The sequence below is a fragment of the Canis lupus genome, chromosome 6 (genome assembly GCF_011100685.1).
Source record: "Canis lupus familiaris isolate Mischka breed German Shepherd chromosome 6, alternate assembly UU_Cfam_GSD_1.0, whole genome shotgun sequence".
Classification (NCBI taxonomy): Eukaryota; Metazoa; Chordata; class Mammalia; order Carnivora; family Canidae; genus Canis; species Canis lupus.
The window spans coordinates 27802894-27811548 of record NC_049227.1 but is presented as its reverse complement, the minus strand read 5'-3'; the positions used below and the strand labels follow the sequence as shown (position 1 = coordinate 27811548).

The 8655-nt window shown below is 43.4% G+C and overlaps 1 long non-coding RNA gene across 1 annotated transcript in view; it reads left to right on the top strand.

Annotated features, from left to right (window-relative positions):
* Window positions 1-286: 286 nt before the first annotated feature.
* LOC111096501 overlaps window positions 287-8655 on the top strand; it is an 85568-nt gene continuing 77199 nt past the window's right edge. Inside the window, exons 1-2 of the long non-coding RNA XR_005360372.1 lie at window positions 287-353; window positions 2467-2621. This is a non-coding gene — a long non-coding RNA (uncharacterized LOC111096501). The remainder of the gene's footprint in view (window positions 354-2466; window positions 2622-8655) is intronic.

The following is an 8655-nucleotide window of genomic DNA, read 5'->3' as shown; positions in this document are numbered from 1 at the left end:
CCTCCTGATGTGCAGTCAGAAGGTCAGTCAGTAGTAGCTTTACACTAAGTCATAGCACCCATGTCACATACTTTGTTTCATGTCGTCACATGGGCGTCTTATCTCACATCATCACAAGAAGGGTTGGTACAGAACAATCAGATATTTTGAGAGAGAGATCACATTCACCTAAATTTTCTTTTTACAATATATTGTTAAAATTGTTCTATTTTATTATTAGTTACTGTTAATCTCTTACTGTGCCTTATTTATGAATCAAACTTTATCATTTTTTTCTCTGTAGGAAGAAACCTAGTACACAGAGGGGACTCCTAGGCATTCACGGAGGGGGTCTTGGAACGTAATCCCCACAGGTAAGGAGGGACTGCTGTATTTGTGTTTGGGAATTGTGTTCAGCTCACAGAAAAGCAGCTGAAAATCATTACGATTGATCTACAAAAATACAATTATGCTTTCTTTCTTTTTGAGAGAAGTTTTTGATTCTTTTTCATGACAAACCTTTCACTGCCCTCAAAGGAGGAAAACAAACTTCACGCAAAAAAAGAAACTTGAAACAGTATGACATTTCTGTGGTATCAAAACCTCAGAGGTCTTACCTTGAGATTATTTTGGTAAATCCATTTACATTTTTTACTCTCTCCTCCCCCCACAAATGTCATGTGTTAGAACACACTGCTGTTTTGACATCTCCATTGTGATATTTATTTTAAGCCATCAGTAGAGTTTTAAATACCTCAGCAGTGAACTCTGTCCTTTGTGGAAGGCAAACTAATTATTTGCCAAACTATTCCATAAAACAAGCCCCTGGTATTTGTTTCCTGGCATCTTGGGAAGGAAATGAAAAGCCAGTGGCTCTTTAAGGAAGAGGATGTGCAGTCAGACAAGAGCTCAGGAATTTGGAGTCTAACGTCAATGTTGTCTACCATGTTTCGAGAGGAAGTCCTAATGTTCCTGGAGAACAGCTGAGACCAGAGTTTCATACAAATGGTTTTGCAGAGGACTTATGCTAAACAAAAGTTTAGGTGGTAATGGATGAGATACAGGTTTGTCGTGGCAAATGTCAGGGGCTGACTGCGGTTTCATAGTATCATCTGATGTTTCCAGCAACGCTGTGAAATATGAGTTTCAGTCTAAATTTATAATTGTGGAAATTAGTCTTATTTTTTTAAAAAGATTTTTATTTATTTATTCATGAGAGACAGAGAGAGAGAGGCAGAGGGAGAAGCAGGCTCCCTGCGGGGAACCTGATGTGACTTGATCCTGGGACTCCAGGATCACGCTCTGAGTTGAAGGCAGGCACTAAACCACTGATGCACCCAGGGATCCCCATGGGAACTGAGTCTTAGAGAAAGTAAGTATCTTACTCAAGGTCACAGGGCCAGGAAATGGAGAGCTGTTCCTGTCTGACACCAGACTGTATGATCTTAACCACCTGGTTCTGCTGCCTGAGGGTCTTTATGTTGTGTGACCTTGGACAGCTCACCTGGCCTCTCCTGAGTGTGTTGGTTTCTTCTTCCATCAGATGGGGAGGACAGTATCTCCAGTCTACCTCATAGTTGTGATGATCAGATAGAATTCCTGAGGTAGAAACACCTAGAGAAAATAAGTGAAAATAGAACATTGGGGTCAATTGGGTTTTGAATGTACTGGCTTCCGTGTCTTACATCGTTCCCCTCTCCCTCCTATCCCTTACCTGGCCATGAGTTTCCTGTCATAGATGGTCCCTGCCTTGGACCACAATACATGTCCCTCATACCGTTTTATCTTTATTCACCTCCCCATCTCAGGCTTTTATTTCCTGCCTAACTTCTGAAGTTCTCACTGATGATCTCCTTGTTAGAGTTATTACATGTTTCCTGGTGAAGATAAGCATTCGAGGTTTCAGGGTACGTAGAAAAGAGACAACTGACCAGCTTGGGAGTTTAGTGGAGCCTCCTAGAGGAGCTGACTTGTGGGGGATGGGGAGGATTTCGATAAGGGGATAAAGGAGGGGGTGCAGGGCATGGCAGGCTTGTGCAAAGGCACAGCATGTTCTGGGAGCCACCAGTGTTTGTACCAGATAAGGTGGGCGTGGTGGAAAGTTGGGTTTGTTTGTTGAAAATTGGATGAATATTTTTTCCCCTTGTCTCTTCAACTAGACTGTTAGTCCCAAGGGAGCAAAGACTGCACCTTAACTCCATGCCCCTGCAGTGCCCTACCTGGGGATAGGTACAGAGATAAAGACTCAGCATGTTGACTTATTAATACTCACATGCTAGAGAGCTGGGTTGCACTGAGTGAAATGGGCAGCATAGCAACACAGAAAGGACATAGGCTTTGGAGTTCTTCAGACCTCTCCTCCACTTACTCTCTCTGAGTTTCACTTTCTTCATTTGTGAGATGGGGGCGTGCATATGTACCTCAGAAAGGGTTGGACAGAGCAGACTCAGCCTGGGTTAGTTCTTATTGTTTGGCTTTTTTTCCTAGGAATTTATCCTAACTGGTTCATGGAGGCTCTGGCTTCACTGATGGCAGCTAGGGATGAGTTATCTAAGCAGAGAATTGCCAAAATTGGCCACAGCTCAAGTTCACCACTGCTGCCACACCAGGGGAAGCTGCTTTTCCATCTCTGTGTTCTGGAGGTGAGAGTTTACTTTCTTGGCAGGTAAGTTAGAGGAGAACGCAAGGATGCGGGAGAAGTTTTGTTTATTTACAGTCACCTCTGCCAAAGTCTGTGGGACTTGTTACAGGCTTAGAGGACCTAGGAAGTGTTGAGGCTAAATATTGTTCCTTTTAACCACAGCCTTTGACCATCCCTTGAGATTTCACCCTTTGTCTGCTAGAAAGTATGCCCTATAAGTGCAGGCATCTTTGGTTTGCATCCCAAGAGCCTAGGGCAGTTCTGGGGCTTAGAGCAGAAGCTCAATCATTTTGTTGATACAGTCAATGCACAGACGTTTTCCAACCACTCTCCCATATTTGCCCTCAAGATGGAATTAGCTAGATCATGTTGTCTCATCTTGTTACTTCTTTCTTCATTTGCATGTGCCTGTTTTTTGCTATAATATTATTAGCATGGAAGGTGGTACATAGGCAGGGCAACCAGGAATGGAGTTCTGTGACATCCAGACATCCAAGCAAGGCCTTGTTTACTGCCTGCTTCCTTTGGTCAAACTTGACATGAGTCCTGGGCCCAGATTAGTCACATGGCTGCAGGAACATAACGCTCTGTGGTGTTTGATTAGCATGCTCCTGATGTCCAGCTGACCTGTGCATGTGCCTTTGTTTAATGACTTGACATACTCTCAAGTAACTATTCCAAATGGATGGATTTATCTCCTTTTAATAAAGGATCCATGTGTAACTTTACAATTCATATTATTGATGGTGTCAGCAGTAGAGTCCCTCCCCTTCCCACCCTGAGAAACTGGGTCAGATCACCCCGCACCAAACACCTACTATGTGCACTTAGTCAGAGGCACTCACTGTCCATTTTCTTTCCCTTCTTCATTGGTATTTATTTTGTCTTCAGGCACACAAATACATCTATGAAATGGATCCACATGTCTACGTGTGTACCTGTGTCTTAAAAGTTCTCTTGCCTGGTATTCTAAAAGACGGTTGAAATGATGGTAGCTGCATTAGTCTTGAAAATTCACTTTCATTTGATTTTATTATTCAGTACAATGTGACATTTTCTTGTAAGGGATATTCCAATTTAGGATCCAGAAGGTGGGTTAGCACCATCATGATAAGAGTAATAACTTGCAAAAAATATATAGAATTTTGGAAAGAATTAGTAGGTGCAACTTGTCTTTCTGAGTTTTACTGTTAATTACCACTCTGCCACCCCTCATTCTGAAAGACTAACTCATTTCTAGCTAAGCTTCAGTTTACAGTGTGAGGCTGATGATCAGATGCAAGCCTCACATAGAGTAAGGACATCAGGAGAAAGGGCTCCTCTAGATGAAGCTCACTCACTGCGGTGGAGCATAATGAAGTGGGAATCTCAGGGATGCAGGCTGGAGTCTCCACTGGCTTTCTGTTTTTATTTCACAATCAATAAAGCCACGAATGAGAGAGAAATATATGTTGGTTACATTACTTTAAAATAGCCTGGCAAAAATATAATTTCTTATTGATTAGTTTCCCATCGAAGGCAAGGTCTGTGGAGAACAGAAAATTGACTGTTGAAAATTCTAAAATAAAGAAAGTAAATGAGGGAAGATGTTTAAATTTTTAAAGGGGAGTAAAGGGTGTAATCGATGTACTCGAATCTGCCACTTACAAAAGCGCCGCTGGAACTGAGATCTAAGTTGTTCTTGATCTGATTGACTAACTTTCATTCATGCCAATATTTAAAAATGCGAAATAGACTAACTGGCTTTGGAGAGCAAAGGCCATAGAAAGATGTTTTCAGGTATCCTGGAAAATAACGAAATGTAGGAGTGAAAATTATTCTTGGAAATTTGAGGGTTCATTTGCAGTCTTGACTCTTTTTGGTTACAAGCAGTAGAAACCTGATTTGAGCTGGTTTAAACTAATAGTCCTCAACTGGAAGAAATTTTGCCCCTCAGGGTATATTTGGCAATGACTGAAGATCTTTTTTTTTTTTTTTGTCATGGTTGAGGGGTGAGGATGGCTATTGATTGACATCTAGTGGGTAGAAGCTGGTGATGCTGCTAACTATCCTACAATGCACAGAACAGCCCTCACTCAGGCAAAAAAATGTTGATGGTGTTGAGGTTGAGAAATCCTGGTTTAAGAAAAAAAAAGTGGTATTTGTTGACCCATAACTTAAAAATCCAGGATAGAGCTAGCTGGACCCAGATGTGCAAACAGTCATCAGAAGCGTCTTCTCTCTGGCCTGCTACTTTCCCTGTGAGCTCATTCTTGGGAAGATTTTCCCCCCATAGTCCCAAGGCAGGATTCAGCAGTGACTCAAAGCTGCTACCAGTTCAGGAATTCTTGTGAAAAAAGAGCTTGTCTTTTTTATCGGTTTTCCCCCCAAGAATTCTGAGATTGACTCTCATTTGACTGGGCTTTGTCCCATCATTCCCGAACACTCACTGTGGGGTTAGAGTATGTTCACAGATCAGACCCAGCCGCACACCTGCCTCTGACTCTGGGGGTGGGGTGTTAGATTGGTCCCAATCTAAATCACTTGAATTAAGAGGGTGGCAGGTGTTTCTCCAAAAGGAAAAATGGGGTGCTATTTCTGGAAGAGGAGAGAATAGATGCTGAGCAGCCAAACTATGGATGTCTGTTACATTGATTCTCTGAGGAAATTCAGAGGAGTGGTGGCATAGGAGATACTCGGACTCCTCTCCTCCATCTCTTTCCTCTTCTATCATCCAAAGTTATTTTTAATACTCCTATGATCGTCTTTCTATCTCTTTTCATACCAATGTTACATTATAATAAGCTTTTCAGTGTACATATCCGCCTGTTCCCCTAGTCTGTGAAGTCCTAAACACAGGAGTTCTGTCCAATTTACGTTTGTATTCCCAACATCTTGCACAGTTTAAGATAAAACTTTTTTTTTCCCATAAAGAGTGATAGCTAAAAAGTCAATTTGGTCTTTTCATACTATTGATCATTCCTGAAGCAGATGTTTATTTAGCAGCTACTATATGCCCAGCACTATGTGTCAAGCCCTGAAGACACAGCAGGAAACAGTACACGTAGGATGGAACATTGCTGGGGTGGTGGCCATTGCTGGACAAGCAGCTGAAAATGAATTGCATGCTGCAAAGTAGAAGTTCTAAGAACTATGGAAACCCCAGTAAGGTCCACCTTAGAGTGGGAGTCTGTGGAAGTGATACTCAAAGAGGGCAGTCCAGAAGGTGGGTAAGAGTTAGTTTCACAGAAAGTAGGTGGAAGAGTTTTCTGTGCAGAAAGAACAGCCTGAACAAAGCCTTGAGATGGTGGTGGGGCACATGGTCGTGGTTTGCAAGATGGGGTTGCATTTCAGCTCTTATTTTAGGAAGGGTGGCCTCGGCTCTCCACCCCAGTGCGTCCCTCAGGCAGTGATATTTAATTTCAAGGAACAGAAACTCATTAAAAGAAAGTACAGTGAATAGGAAGTTTTATTGTCAGGACACCGAAGGTTCTCAGGATTCCAATGCTGTGGCTCTACCTCATGTGACTTGGAATGTTGTTAACCAACCATTGTCTCCATCTTGCTCTCTGGAGCTTATCTCTGCACATCTGCTCCATCCTCCTCACTGCAGATTGGCATCTGACATCAAGATCTCTCACATTTTGTTCTTGATCATTTTCCACTTGCCCATAGCTCTGGCTCTTCCTCTTCATGACCTTACTATTCCAGCTTCTAACACACTCTGACCAATTCAGCCTCTGTCTCCATTGCAAATTTCTAAATGTCAGAATCGGATAGGCCCCGGGAGGTGGTCAGCATCTGCTCCGGTCCAGTCAACTGATGCCAGGTAAGGGGTGCCACATGGGTGCCTCTGCCATGTGTAGGCTAGAGAAGGGGATGTGGTGAGAAAGGGATGCCAAGGGGGCAGAACTCATGGACCTTTCTGGAGTAGTGTGGTGAGACACTGAGGATGATGACGACAGTGTTGAGCTGGTGCTCAAAATGTGCGCAGCTTCTCCACTAGCATTATTCTGGGTAGCCTGTTTAACACAACCACCAAGCAAAGGATTAATCTTTTTCTCTTTTACCAAGGAGATAACTAAGATACAGTAAGGCAGACAAACATTGCTTCCAATGTTGTATTTGTGAAATGTTAATTGTCTAACATGTCTGGATTCTAACCTCCGGGGAAATGTCACCCCCAGATAATTGTCTGGGGTATACAGCCACAGTAATTCTCAGCACACCGTCATTCTCTCTTCACTCAGAATACTCGAACCATGCTTGTATTCTTCTGGTTTCTCAAACACACGGCCTTTGCACCTGCTGTTTCCTCTACCAGAAATGAGCATCTCTCCCATCTTGACTTGGTTGACCTTTTTGTCCTTCAGACAAGCTGTCCTTCAGACAAGCTAATAATTTTGTCATTATCTTCGAAGCAAGGTCCTTCTTTACTCCTTGAGCAGTACTGGTTTCACCCTATTTTTTCCTGGCTCCTGGCATCCTGTTCTTTTCACTTAGCTTTTATCAGAATTTATAATTTTGTATGTTGCACACAATTATTCTGCCTAGATTGTTGATTCTTTGAAAGGAAGGAATTCTCTGTGACTGGCATCTGGTAGGTGCCCAATATCGGTTAAATTGATCAAGTAAATGTAATTATCCAGAGGGAAGATCCTTTGGAAATGCTGTTTACAAAGTGTAAAACCTTAAGTTCTTGTTTAAAATGATCCCAGCTGGGCAGCCTGGGTGGCTTAGCAGTTTAGTGCCACCTTCCACCCAGGGCCTGATCCTGGGGACCTGGGATTGAGTCCCACGTCAGGCTCCCTGTGTGGAGCCTGCTTCTCCCTCTGCCTGTGTCTCTGCTCTCTCTCTGTCTCTCATGAATAAATAAATAAAATCTTAATAAAATAAAATTATCCCAGCTTTCTGTGGAGGCAGGAGAAAACCTTACGTGGGGATAACTGTGATGTTTGATAAGGTCATTAGATTAAAGATGCCCATGTCACTCATACATGAGTTAGGAAGATCCATTCTCTTCTCTGTGGTTTTTCTTTTCTGTTATTTTGGGAAGATTCACAGGGTCAATCTGTAGCAAAATTTGGGGAAAGTCAAGGGAAACTAATGTTTATTGACAAGCCACTAATGGCCAGGCATTTGTGAAGCCCTTTATAAGTACCATCTCATTAGATTCTCTTGATAATCCTTGTAGACAGTCTCCTTCAACCTCAATGCCACCTCTACTGCAGAGGCTGGGGAGCCAAAAAGCACATTTCCTGGACTCCTGCGTCTAGGGTCCTGGCTATGACTCAGGTTCTGCAACTTAATGCACTTCCATGAATCTTGAATGTGGACTGTGTTAGAGCAGAGGGGGGTAGCCCCTCCCCATCCAAGATGTAGCCTATCTTGCTGGTGGGGTCACTCCAGAGGCAGGGTGTTCTGCAGGCTTTTGCTCTAGTAGCAGCGCTTGTAGATTCCCCCTGTCATCGTAAGGTAGGGATATTTGGGGAGGAGCTGTTTGTTCTTAAAAGGTCCAACTCTTCGAGTGCTTCCATTCGTTTTCTAAGTCGCCTTACCCCTGGTAATAAATTCCTGCTTTCTGCTTCAAGGAGCTGGAGGGGTTTCTGTTGTGTGCAACTGATCACTACCTGAAAACTGGTTCCCCACACCTTGCTCCGAACCCTCCTTTTACAGATAAGGACATGAGGTCCGAGAATCAGAGTTCACGTGAATTTACCTGGTTTCCACAACAGGTGAGAGGTGGAGAACTTGAAAGCAGACCAGCTGTTTCCTTTTGCCCATCTTCCATGCTGCTCCCCATTCTTTTATCTCTTTTATCTCTTTCTCTTTCTCTCCTTCCATATCCTTCTCCCATACCACATTTTGTTCTGGACAGGTGGGATCTGGCAGGCCATTCCAAGGCCTTAGGGCCATGATATAACCCATCCCAGTCATTTTTGAGCCTTTCAGGGGGCCAAAGGGAGAAGGTGATGCCGAGCCCTGGGGCATGCCTCCTAAATGGAATCCCAGAGTCTTTGGCTGCTGCCTGAGGAGGAGGGTGAGGGGGGCAGGGG